Genomic DNA, 14,884 nt, shown 5'->3' with positions numbered 1-14,884 from the left:
TATACTGACACCAAGTGGCTTGGATGCACCATCATACAAAAGCAATAGTTTACAGTTACTGATGTCATTGTACAAATATGCTATTGGCAGTAAGCCATGAGAAATTTATTCTGTTAGTGGAAGTGCCCAATAAAAGGAGGGCTACAGCGAAAAAAAAAGAGCTGTATTTGACTTATCTCAACATGGTGGCCCTCATCTAGCAACCTGCTCCATGTACACTAAAAGCACTTTTATTAGGCAACTGATATAAAGAAATGAGGATATGAGGAAATAGTTATAGTTCAACTTTCAGCAGCAAAACAATACATTAAAAGATGCAGGCTGCCCTTTGGACCACTTTTACTGACTATTTGATTAGGGGTGGGTTCTCCCATGGTGATAATGTCCAAATATTTGATTTCTGAGACCAAGAGCAGATTTTCAGGCAGGGCTGTGTTTGCAGTTCTGCTGGTAAACGCATTGGTGGGAATCTCAGCGGAGCTTGTTCCTTTGATTGTGAGAGTCTGCAGAAAAAGCTGCAGGTACAAAGAAATCTTAATCACTCCCTCATAAAAGAAAGAGCTTTCCAGCCAAGAGTAAGAATAATTCACTGGTTTTATGTTTTCTTTAAGTGTTGGCTTACTTTAATTGCCACTTAGATAGCCTTGTGCGCTCTGTGAGGGATTCTGTCTTCAAACTTATTAAAGCTGTCAGCAAATCACATATACTCTTGAGATCTCCTCTGCTTTCACATACCCTACAAACTGCTGAATGAACACATTGTTTCAAATTGATAGAGAGTTGTATTTCTTTTAACCTTGAGGGAGCTTTGCTTTAGGGCTAGTTTGAGGTCATTTAGAAATACAATAATTAATTCATTAAAGTAAAACTGATTAATTAGAAAATTTGATTTGATCTTGAATGACTGTGGGTATAGTGAATAGCCTAATGTTCCTTAAATATTATAAAGGACCAATTGTTTTATCCTAGTAATTTATTTAATATTATTTTATTTATATGAATATAATGAAGAAAAAATAACACAAATAAGAAACAACTTTAAAATAATATATATATATATATATATATATATATATATATATATATATATATATATATATATATATGGAATTCTATGAAAAATAGGTGAAAAGGTAAATAAATGTCACGGAGAACATGTTGAGCATTGATTTCTCCAAAAGTGTAATACTGCCATCTTGTGATCCTACGACACTGTTACATTTTAAACAAATTAAACACAATGATATTTGTTGTGGATTTTAACTAATTCGTTACTTATAAGATCCCTATGCATGTTTTAATGTGTGTCAGCCTGGGTTGTCTCCATGTGTTGACTAGGATCTTTTTAAAGGCTTTGTGTATTTAATTGGCCATTTTCAAGAACCTTGTAATGGTGGACAAGCATATAACATTTAAGTAACATATTATTAACATATATTACATAGATATATAAATCACAAGTACTTATACTTCTCTAGGGCCAAACAGTGCAAAACGTTTTTTTTTCAAATCAAATCACTTTATTGTCACACTACCATGTACACAAGTGCAACAGTAGGTGAAATTCTTGTAATTCTTGTTTGCTTAAGATGTTAAGAAGTCATCCTGGTGATGACAATTGTATGTCAGTGTGTTTTTGCAACTGAGACAAAGGTCATATGTGCACCACCCATTGGCCAGATTTAAGAGTTCTAATTGATGAGTATTTATTTATTTTTTTTGCGAACTGCCTTTGATACAGAGACACATTTTATTGAAACAATAGTAGAGAGACAGGAGAATGCAATGGGAATATGCAGTGGCGGATTTAGGCATGTGTGACATGGGCAGGTGCCCAGGACGGCATCTTGCAGAGGGGGCGGCACGAGTTTCGCCCAGGGCGCCAAACAAGCTAGAACCGCTACTGGGAATATGACACTGTCCAGACTCGAACCTGGATCTCCCACGAGCACCACAGCTCAATGAAATAGCACTTGCACTAACCACAAGAGCATCACACATTTTCTGGGTCTTCTGAAAGTACCTCTATCCCAGACACTGAATGCATCAGCCGAAATTCTCCAAGAATCACTCACCACAGAGTAATGTGCAGATCACTCAGCACCGGCGCCTGCAGCTGTAAAGCTTTATGCACTGTGTGTACAATGAGCACCGCCATGAGTATTTTTATCTCAGGGTAATAAATCATTACATAATTCTGGCCAGAAGCCAGAATCAAAATGAGTAAATGTTCGCTGAAACAAGTAAACTTGATGGAAACCTTTACAAAAAGGCCTAAAAGTATTTCAGCAAATGAGATCGCTCGTCCCCTGGACTCCTCTAAACCCTCTACAGCTGATATTGCCGATCAGCCGCAAACCTCAGAACTGGTGCATTAATGTTAGCTGTTGCTCCCCCCAGGAACCTTCTGCCAGTTCTGCCAGCTCTCATGACCACCAGGTACCAGCTAGCTCCCCTCTAACAGCAACAGACTTTTCCAATATAGGCTAATATAAAGCAGAGGAGCTTAACTATCATTCAAATTGTGATGCAATTATAGTGAGAATCACACTGCCACACACCAATTGAAATCCTCACACAAGACACCAAAGTATGTGATTTTTAATCACCTGTCACTAAAGTTGTACTATGTGTGTGTGTGTGTTTATTAATATCAGACCTCATCATCCATTCTTGGGGCACCAGCTAAGGTATTTCACCATAATAGTAAAAGAATGATCCAAATGGACCATTCAATACATTTTAAATATGTAAATTAGAGGCAACTGGTCATCTAAATAATCTGAAGGATTTGTGTGATTCCCTAACCCTTCAGATCTCTTCTGTAATATCAACACAAGGAACACACAGTTGTAATAAAATGTGTTTTATTTACAAAAACATATACAATAATAACTACCAAAAACTACAAAATGTTAGTAATATGTTAAATATTCAATAATATAAATGAATAGGTAAACAAAAGGACTGAAAAAGGACATCAGAGGACTGAAAACTACGATGGCGGCACGGTAGCACGCAGCGGCCACTCCGGATCCAAAATGGTGCTATTTTTGTCTCTTAGCCCGACTTTTATGGCACATGGACATCGGAGCAACCGGTGTTCGTGTCTACCATCCGGATCCAAAATGGTGCTATTTTTGTCTCTTAGCCTGACTTTTATGGTATATGGACATCGGAGCAACCGGTGTTCATTTCTACCATCGCCAGACTCTGTCAAAATATAAGATTCATGCAACAACCAAGCTGCATGATGATCTGCAGGAGTTGCTATGCGAACTCGGCTTGCTGCGGAGACCAGGCCTCCAGTCCTCGGTGTAGCCTGATGCTGGTGCCTGGGGGAGGGTACGTCGTAAGCGGTGTGCGAGGAAGCGAAAGCGTGGCAAGAGGGTGGGGGTCCATGCTAGGCTATAAACAAACCCTAGCCGGCCGGCTCTATCTATCCTGCTCTCAAATGTTTGCTCCCTGGACAATAAAATGGACTACATCCGACTCCAGCAGACTACGCAGCGTGAGCTTAGAGACTGCTGCATCTTTGTTTTCATGGAGACGTGGCACAGCGACAGAGTTCCGGACTTGTGCTTTTTTCCACAAGTGGTGGCTTGTGTGTTTACATCAACACGGAATGGTGCAATAACTCTATGCTAGTCTCTAGTTACTGCTCATCGCTGGTGGAGCTTGTGACTGTTAGATGCAGACCTTTTTATTTACCACGGGAATTCACAACTGTTATTATAACCAAGTTTACATTCCCCCCAGCGCTAATGCTAAGGAAGCGCTCTGTGAACTGTATGGGCTTTGAGCGAACTGCAGAATGCTCACCCTGACGGACTGTATATTGTTGCCGGAGATTTCAACTATGCAAATCTCAAGACAGTGCTCCCTAAATTCCATCAGTATGTGGACTTTGCAACGAAAGGAGTCAACACGCATGATCTTGTTTACACAAACAGCCCTGCCCCCACCTCGGCTACTCAGACCACATCTCTGCTATGCTAATTCCAGCATACAGACCGCTCGTCCAGAAGCAGATGAAAACCTGGCCAGCAGGAGCCATCTCTGCTCTTCAGGACTGTTTTGAGTGTACTGACTGGCATATGTTCAGGGAGGCTACAACATATGGTGACTCTACCAACTTGGAGGAATACACAGCATCAGTGACCAGCTACATCAGCAAGTGCATTGATGATGTCACCTTCTCCAAGACCATCACCACACGCTCCAATCAGAAGCCGTGGATGACTGTGGAGGTGCGTGCCCTGCTGAGGACTCGAGACTCCGCCTTCAGAGCAGGCGAACAGCAAGGGCAAAACTGTCCCGGGCCATCAGAGAGGCAAAGTGCGCACACACCCAGAGAATTCACAGTCACTTCCAGGACAGCGGCAACACGCGGCGCATATGGCTGGGCATCACCAACTACAGGACAACATCAGTTGCCTGTGACAAAGATGCCTCCCTTCTAGATGTGCTGAACAACTTCTATGCTAGGTTTGAAGCACAGAAGGACCAGGTGCTCTGTCTTACCACGGCTGATGTGAGGAAATCTCTAGGTAGAGTCAACCCACGGATGGCTGCTGGACCAGAAAACATGCCTGGCAGAGTGCTCAGAGGATGTGCAGACCAGCTGGCAGATATTCTTACCGACATCTTCAACATCTCTCTGAGCAGCGCCGTCGTTCCAACGTGCTTCAAGGCCACCACCATCGTCCACATGCCAAAGAAGTCTTCAGTGTCCTGCCTCAACGACTACCGTCCCGTCGCACTCACACCCATCATCATGAAGTGCTTCGAGAGGCTCGTCATGAGGCACATTAAGACCCAGCTGCCCCCCTCACTAGACCTACTGCAGTTTGAGTATCGTCCAAACCGTTCAACAGATGACGCCATCACCACCACCCTCCATCTGGCCCTCACCAACCTAGATAAAAAGGACTCATCCGTTCGAATGCTGTTCATAGACTTCAGCTCAGCATTCAACACAACAATTCCTCAGCACCTAATTGGAAAGTTGAACCTGCTGGGTCTGGACACCTCCCTCTGCAACTGGATCCTGGACTTCCTGACTGGGAGACCTCAGTCAGTCTGGATCAGGAACAGCATCTCCACCACCACCACACTGAACACTGGGGCCCCCCAGGGCTGTGTGCTCAGTCCACTGCTGTTCACTCTGCTGACTCACGACAGTGCAGCAATGCACAGCTCGAACCACATCATTAAGTTCGCTGATGACAAGACCATGGTGGGTCTCATCAGCAAGAACGACGAGTCAGCATACAGAGAGGAGGTGCAGCGGCTAACAGACTGGTGTAGAGAGAACCATCTGTCTCTGAATGTGGACAAAACAAAAGAGATGGTTGTTGACTTTAGGAGAGCACAGAGTGACTGCTCTCCGCTGAACATCAACGGCTCCTCTGTGGAGATCGTCAAGAGCATCAAATTCCTTGGAGTTCACCTTGCGGAGAACCTCACCTGGTCCCTCAACGCCAGCTCTATTACCAAGAAAGCCCAGTAGCATCTCTACTTTCTTCGAAGGCTAAGGAAAGCACATCTCCCACCCCCCATCCTCACTACATTCTATAGAGGAACTATTGAGAGCATCCTGAGAGGCTGCATCACTGCCTGGTTTGCGACTTGCCCCGTTTCGGACCGCAAAGCCCTGCAGAGGATAGTGAGGACAGCTGAGAATATCATCGGGGTCCCTCTTCCCTCCATCAAAGACATTTACAAAAAACACTGCATCCGCAAAGCAACCAGCATTGTGGATGACCCCACACACCCCTCACACAAACTCTCTTGCTTGCCAGAGCTAAACTTTGTCACTGTAGTTAACTCCCTGGTATATGGATTCCAAACTTAGCATTCCAACAGTCTCTTGTAGTGAGACTTGTTACTTGGTCAATCTTCTACTGTCTCTTGGATGGAGACTAATAATGTTGGATGATCTGTTATCCTCTCTATAATGGAGTGAGACCCGAATGGAGTAGTGTTATAAGTGTATACGGTTAACAACCATCTGGACGGGGACACAGGACTTATAGTTACTGTTATTCAGTTAACGTCTCCCAACACTCAGGCAGGGACCAAGAATGTTGATTATTAGATTACTAGTTATTGCTTCAGTACTTGAACAGCCGGGAACTCAGAACAAAGGTGTGGTCATCCGGAGTATAGTTTTATACCTTCCTGATGAGGAGGAGATTCAGGTTGGCACCCTCCTGTTTGAAGGTTATTATAGGGCGTTAAGATGAGATGTGGAACACAATTGTGGCCCATCCTTTCTCCTCCTGTGTGGAACATTTGCATATTTTAAAGTTAATTATTAGGCCAGTGTCTTTAATTTTTTTCTATACATTGTTTCCTTTCCAAACCTCTATAGAATACTCTTGGCATTATTCTGAAGATATAGAGACCATAGTCTACCATAGACTATACTGCCCTACAAAGGCAAAACGCTGTAACATCATGTTTGGTCAAAAATGAGTTAATGTCATTTTTGGGGTATTCAAGACCTCCTTTATCATGTGAATAAATATCGTGAGTCAATTTGATTGTTTTAACGAGAAATTAAAGGGCTATGTCAACCGTAACATCCAAAACCATACGAGAAACAACAGCAGAACGCCGTAACAGTTGTTACGGCTCTTAGCCTTTGTTCCGGCACGCTGAAGTTGAGTTAAGGTGTTCTGACTTTGTTTCGCCTGGCATCAAGAGAGATGTTACGGTGCCGCTGTGATGTTACTGTACTCTGGCTTTGTCATACTGTCAAAGATTACCGCTCTATTATTGTCACTAAACCGCGTAACATACACACGACACATCTTTGAAATAAAGTGTAGACTGCCGACTGCTTGTTTGTATTATTACTCTGTGATAGCGATGTGATAGGGCGATGGTTCAGATCTGTCAATGTCAGTGACAGCCCGGAGCTTGCTAAATTTAATCGGTGTCACGTAAATTAGCGCTAACGTTGACGCTGACACTCGCCTCACATCAGATGCTGAAAACCAAATATTAAATACAGAGGCATCCTACCTTTCCATGCAATCCGATATAATCCATAGAAGATATAATCCATAGCAATGCACGTCATCTGCTGTATCCACAACAATCCATACGTGTTTGAGCCATATTTCCTTCTTGCAGGTGTTCACGTCAGATTTTACAGCTGGTTATCGCTAACGTCCGTACAAAGTAGGCTAACCTAAATAGTAAAAGTAATTCCATCTTTTTTTCGGTATACTCTGTCTATATTATCTCAGAATTAAAAAGCAGTAATCCAAGTCGAGTTCGTTGACTGAGCATCTTGAGCAGTTTGGTGGCCCTTAACCCTTAACCCTTTAACTGTCACCCCTCCCCCTTTTTTCGCATAGACATGAAAATCACTATCCAAACTTAAATGGTTGTATTTCAAGAATGCTTTGTCATATATACCTATGGACAAGTTGTGTTCCAAATTTTAGGTTGATATCTCAAAAAATTAGCTTTCAGTAAGATTTTATTTGGGCGCAGTAAAAAACTTGGAATGAGCAGTCTCTAATCTCTAATGTATTGGTCCAATGTTTAATTAATTATTACTCTATATCTTGCATTTAAATACATATACCTTTGTATTCAATTATAATTAAATTATCTTTATTGTGAAAATATTTATTGTATTTATTCATACTGTACATACTGTACTGCAAAGTAACTTATCTGTTATACTGTTTAACTGTGTTAGTGTTGCCGCACTATCCTGATCATTATAGCACTGAATAGGAACAACCAAAGGTCTTCTATATAATTTAAAACAAATACCATGATGACTAGACCTTGGTTAGGTGTTCTTATAATGGATGTAAGTTGTGTGAACAGCAAGTAAATACTGATTATATGTCAGTTACGGCCTTTTGCCATTGCATGACTCCTGATTTTTGGCACATGATACAAAGGCAGAGTACAGTAACTGCCAAACAAGTGTCAAAGGTCAATTTTGAGCTCAAGATTTTTTGCATACAAACATTTCTTCAGTATAGCAACTGGTTGTGAAATTTTGGGAGTCCTACCTATAATACTTTTGTCTGGACAAAACAGAAACTTTAAAGTCATTTTTCTCAGTTTCACACTCTAGTGAGTTAAGGTCTTTTGCTTTTGCAGGGCAGTATAAAACATGATATAGAAAAAGTAAATATTACGCATGCATTCATACATACCAAAACAGTTAAATTTGTGTGAACTGTTATGTTAATCAAACAAATGCAATTTACATAAATTGTTCTGTGAAAAAACATGGAATGGATGTGTTGCAGTTGATGACCATGTTATGAGTAAAAGTCTGTACATTTCTGTCTTTTATTCTGGATTTTTTATTATTCTTTGTACTTCTGGTCTCAGGGTAACTCTTAAAGTAGCACTCATTAATTCTAACCCAATACACGTTTTGTAAAATTCTGCAAATATCTCCTCACAGTCTGCTAGCTGTCTGTTCTGTGGGTGGGCTGAATTTTTTTTTTATTTGTACACAGCCCTGGCTCTGTAAATGGGACAAAAACAAAAGTGGATCATACCGATCCACCCAACACTTCTCCAGCCAATCAGGCGGGTGTGCTTAACATATATGTGTAGCACTCACACAGGGCAACAAACTCATCAGAATTAAATGGAGGAGGAAAAAAGCTTGAGGGTGAACCACCTGTGCTCTGAAGGGCATGGTTAGAACCTTAGACACATAGCCTTTCCTGTGATTGACAGTGGCTTTTGAAAGACTCAGACCAAACTCAAGACAGTAATCTGGGCTTAAGAGAAGACAGCACATAAAATTTGAGCACTGACGGAGTAAGACCTGCTTCCAATCACTCTTAAAGGAGTATACAAATTTCAGGTATAGGGCAGATCACTGGGTCTTTGCCATGTGAAAAGCACCAATTAGTGAACACATTCCATTTCAGTGCTTAAAGGTGTCTTGTGTCTCTAGCTTGTAAAATGGTGTTCATAACTGACGGAGCCTGCCTGTCATCTGGCTCGTCCGCTGTGCTCCATTTAGAGGCTGAATGTGTAGACTTATTAGCTCTGGCTGGGGATGCCATATCGTGCCTTGTGTTTGAGATAGGTCTGTCCTCAGCATTATTTCCCATGGATGCCCTTTTGGTATTTCTACCATCTCCTGAATCCAGGAATGATTGGGCCATTTCGGCATAATTAACATGACTGTTTCCATGTCATCTCAGACTTTGCTGATGATAGAATGAAGGAAGACCACCTGGGGAATGCATACATGCATTTTGCCAGCCATTCGTGGGCCAGCGCGTCCTGGCGACTTATATACGCCACTACTGTTGTGCTGTCCAAACTAATCAGAATGTGGTGATTCACAATATCAGAATGAAAAGCTCTAAAATCTAGAAGGACTGCCAGTAGCTCTAGGCGGTTGAGATGCCATGCCTGTCCAAGCGCTGACAGTCGAGTGTTCATCACACACCATGCCACAACCTGTGTTGTATGCATCTATGGGCTTATTAATTAATCAATCGCATTCTTTGCGAGAAGATTGTGTATTTCGGCTCGTAACACCGGTGCGTCTTCGGACGGAACTATGGAAGTCAGTACACCGTTGAAACGGGCCGGCCGATGTGCGAATTGAATTGTATAACCATGTTCGCTCGTTTTTAGCACCCAGTCGAAAATGGCAGTAAGGGCTTGCCATGCGTCCATGTAACAGGACAGAGGGTAATTTCGTTTTTCATTGTATGATATAATACGCCGCTCACCATTGGGAGCGGTTGTGTATAATGTGTGAGTTTTGAAAATGTGTGAGAATCTCGTGCATGTGCAACTAACGCTGTACTCTTTTTTGCATTCTTTATTGCATCTTTACAGTTTATAGTGTCTTTACAACAGTTTGATCAACATTATTTATTTTCCGACAAACAGCATTGATTAAGAGGGGAACAGTATTGTTTGTCTCCAATCGAGCCTTCTTTGGGATTGGTCCAGAAGGAACGGCAAGCTCTGACTTGCCGTCTTATAGGGCTGTGCCCATCAGGAGCACTTTTGCTGCGTGGGGGGTTTTTCCCCCTTTTCGCGGTACTCACGTTGAGGCGGCTGCCTTTGTTTGGGCCATGGCTTGTACAGCTTTACCGACATCTCAGCTGTGAATTTTGGCAGCACTAAGGCAGCAGGCATGGGGTTTCTAGCCGGGCACTAGCCCGAGGCAGAGCGGGAGTGAGCCAGTTATGATGAAGTATTGCACCATTTTGGCATAAAATGGACTTTCATCTAACAAGGTTCAGGAGGAGCAAGTTCATTTAATCTGACCAATCATACTGCCAGAGTAAGAATATATAAACAGCTCTCAGTGGCATTGAGTCTTCTGGCAATATGTCCCACCCATCCTTCTGACAAAAAATGCTCAATCAATCCAGACTGCCCACAACAGCTTGTCAAACCCAAGATAATCTCTGCTTCTCCCAACACCATTCCTCAACTTCCAGGGGTGAATCAAGGCTGCCAAGTTTCATGCTCAGAAAACTCTTCTCCCAGGTGGCGCCGCCAGATTACTTCTCCTCCTTCCTCAAGAGCTTCACATACATCCTCATCAAATCCTCTTCCACGTCCGATCGCCATTCCATCCACAGTATAGCCACGTGGACCGTCAATGGATTAAGAAACGCTGTCACAGTCGCAGATATCATGTACCCTCAGTGTGCAAACAAAGCTCAGCTCTATGATCTGCTTGTTGCCTCTAAACATGGTGATTCAACTGCTCCTCCATCTTCATCTCCACCCGGTAAACGCTCTTAATCGGAGGCCCTCAACCAAATAATCTAGCACAGAACCTCCAGTCGCGGAGCATGCATCACATCCCCTTCCCCGCTGAACACACTCCACCTCCTTCTCTCCCGCTCCAAGTTACCATGGCAAATCTGCACTCTCCAATAACAGATTTCTCAACAATCCCATCTCCCTACATGCATAAATCCCACTATCTTGTATATAATTTTAATCTCCCCTACTCCGGAACTATTCCTTGCGCGAGGCTGCCTCAGCAAGCTAATCCGGTCCCAAATCCTTTCTCAGCTAACCGTGAATTTCCAGCTCGCCATCCCACATTTAAGCTTCAAACAGCCATATCTCTCACTATTACAGAACCCCCTCTAGTCTCCAACCACCTACGCTCTCAAATACTAACAGGTGTGGACATTGACCTCTCTTCTTTACTTTCAAGAATACCTCATGAAAATACAGTCAGAACCCTAGAGTGAGGACAGTTCTTCCCGCAGCGTTTCTCGCATGCTCAACTTCACCAACTAATTCAGATGCTACAAATCAATGTGCCGCTTTCTGCACATCTGCAGCTTCTGTAGAGGACCTCACACTGTCTCATATGCCCTGTCAAAAAATCATCAATAAATAATAAAATTTAGAAAGTACCGAAGTACTCCTGTCATCATTCCCACATTAGCCAAATAATTGGCTAATTATCAAGACGAGTCTCTCACTCAGTTCTTAATGTCCAGTTTAAAGCTTGGTATTCAACCCTTGGGCTAGATAGTTTGCTGACCTCAAACCTTATCTGACACAATTTGCAATCAGCCCTCACTTAACATCAAGTAGTTGACAACCTCCTCAATAAAGATGTTAAATCAGGTTTCATGATAGGCCCACAACAAGAATTTCGTTGTTGAAGGGCCACACCCGAGTATCAACACTCTCATCTCCACTGACGAATACTTTCTCCGCTATTATGGTGTCGATCAAACAATTTGCAAGATTTTTTTTATTTTCTCCCCAATTTGGAATGCCCAATTCCCAATGCGCTCTAAGACCTTGTGGTGTCATAGTGACTCTATTCAGGTGGTTAGAACATGATAGAGGTGTGGAGGCCCATGTGACTCTACTCTTCCTAACAACCGGGACAATTTGGTTGCTAAGTAGACCTGGCTGGAGTCACTCAGCACGCTCTGTATTCAAACTCATGACTCCAGGCCACCCCAACAATTTGAATGATTAAAAAAAGTAGGCAGGGAAGCATGACTTGCTAAAGTCAACATAACTCCGACATTCAAAATCATGCCCCTACACCCCGATTTCTGGCACCTCTTCGGTGTCCGCTGGATTGAACATTTTTACTTTGTTTTCTGCCTCACTTTCGGCTGCAAAAGCAGCCCTAAGTTATTCAAAATGCTATCTGTAGCGATCTGCTGGATTTTGTGTAATAGCCTCTCTTTGTCTAATTACCTCATTCATCTGGTCAACGATTTCCTGACCGTCTCAGAGGCAGAGAGATAGCGACCACATCCAGAAACTACACACAGACTGAAAGGTATCTTTAAAAAGATGCTCTCCGTCAGTGTGCATTCTTTTAGAAGAAAAAATAGAATTTTCTGCAAGAATATATACTTTTTCAGCTGTCGAAGCACCCTTGGGGCCTACTCTGCATTAATTGTGCAGAGGGGGAGAAAGCCGCTGAAATGCACCATATATCCAACAGCAAATGCTTCTATTTTATTAGGTAAATGGAACAGCACTGGAACTTGCTGCTCAACACCACTCGGCTCCGAAGAAAAAATCTGAATGAGTTGTTGCGAGCCAGCTCCTTTTATGCCCGTATGTCTGGGGCAGAGGCATGCAAATTCCACTCGCCAATTCCCATTGGCCTGTTCTCAAAGATCAGAGGTGTTTGGGGCTCCCAAGAGCGTACTCTAATGTCACTACATCGACGCAACATTGAATGTGTTACAGATAGGGAACTAACTGCCCCTTTAATTTAATAGCTGGTTGTGCAACCTTAAGCAGCAACAACTGCAACCAAATGCTTCCGATAACTGGAGATCAGTCTTTCACAATGCTGTGGTGGAATTTTGGCCCACTCTTCTTTGCATAACTGCTTTAGTTCAGCCACATTGGAGGGTTTTCGAGCACGAACTGCACATTTAAGGTCCTGCCACAGCATTTCAAGTCAGGACTTGACTAGGCCACTCCAAAACCTTAATTTAGCTTCTTTTGAGCCATTTAGAGGTGGACTTACTCCTATTCCTTGGATCATTGTCTTGCTGCATAATCCAGTTGCACATAAGCTTCATTTCATGGACTGATGCCTGGATGTTCTCCTTTATGATTTTCTGGTAGAGGGCAGAATTTCATGTTTCCTTCAATTATTGCAAGTCGCCCTGGCCCTGAAGCAGCAAATTGTAACACTATGTCAGTATGTCAAAACAGTAATATGACACAATTATACTCTTGCACATAATATTGATAAGAGAAAAAGACACTGTAGCAATTCTATTCACATATTTTATGACCAATATACATATCTTAAAGATATTACATACATGTTTGACCATAGCGATTTTAGTGTGGTAGTACTGCACAGGGTATTTGCAATAACTACACTCAACTTCAATTTCTAGGTTTGTTGAAGTTCACTCCATTTCGAATGTACGTAATATGTTTCCAGATCTGTATTTTCTTTCTTTTTTTAAGCTAAATAGACGGGTTTCCCGATCACATCAGAATCAGTGTGCATGCACAACAAAGGGCAAAAATTAACATGATCCTCTTCAGAATAACGGGGCAGACTACAATATATTTGTATTTGTTAGCTGTGCCAGTGATCTATACAATCAATCCATGCCACAACCAACTATGTTACAGGTGAAAGAGTCACACTCACAGCCATGCTGATTTGGCAAAAATGGCATCAAGATTTTTTTTTAGTCAGGGCAGTATCGTGATTTCTCCATGGAGCCCCATTGTACTATTTAGCATAGCAGCTCAACGCAGGTCAGGGGCAATTTAGTCACGTAATTCAGCAAGAATTGCTGATTGGCACAACCACAGTGTTTTCAAACAGGAAATCCATCAATACGTATTATCTTCTATTTTTTATTTTCATGTTTGTATTTAGCTTTTCTATATTTCTATTCATTGCTGTATAGTTCTTCTAATAACAATGTCATTTTCTTGGGATGATTATGTTTTTATCTCATCAACCACAGGACCTCATCCCACAACTCAACAAGGAGATGAAGACCATTCCTCTCCTTTTCACACTCACAGGCCTGGACCAACATTTCCTTTTCTTTTGCAGATATAGTTGAACCATTTGGCCTTGAAAGAAAACTTAGATATTAAAATATTAACCTCTGTTAATTAAAGATAGGCTATGACATTTTCAATATTCTGTTTATGTGTCATGAAGTAGTAAGTGAAAATATGGCCTAAAAAACATCTGTATATTACTTAGGGGCCATTTATGTCATGCTTTTGCTTACTGCCAGATATATTATTGTAAGATGTTTAGCAATCTCACCCATTTTTGATGATGTTATAATATAGCGCACTATATGGTTGTCTTCAGGAGTGGCTCTGCAAGACTCAACAAAGTGTCTGAACTCTGGGAGAGGAGAACAGGCTTCAACGCCAATGTAGAGCATGTCCATCAAAGACATCTCCACTGGATACAGGCTAGGATCTACTTGGCTACTGAAGTTTCTGTCTGTGAATATTTCAAAGGAGTAACCAATAGTGCCAAAGCTGGATTCAGTAAAGATTTAGTCAGACTTATAGATGACACAGTGGCTGGGGACAATTATGTTGCCTAAGACCACTAAGTAGTAATCTAGGCATAATAAGGGGAGAGTGAAGGGGTAGATTTTTGAAATCCTTTTATTTTTACATGATATACCTTATCTTTTATCATCCTCACTTATTCTTATTATATTAATCAATGGTATGTTTGTGCTGCTCTTGCGTTGGGTTCTCTTGAGCAAAACTAGACAGCCAGTTAACACTAGAAAGTCCTCCAATAAACAAACAAGGCTTGACTTTTCTTATATTTTACTGAAGTATTTATCTCTTTTGTTTTCCTTTCTCTTCTTTGAGATTTGTAAAACTGAAACATTAC

Source organism: Xyrauchen texanus, chromosome 42 (assembly GCF_025860055.1).
Source record: "Xyrauchen texanus isolate HMW12.3.18 chromosome 42, RBS_HiC_50CHRs, whole genome shotgun sequence".
Lineage (NCBI taxonomy): Eukaryota > Metazoa > Chordata > Actinopteri > Cypriniformes > Catostomidae > Xyrauchen > Xyrauchen texanus.
This window is presented reverse-complemented; position numbering follows the sequence as displayed.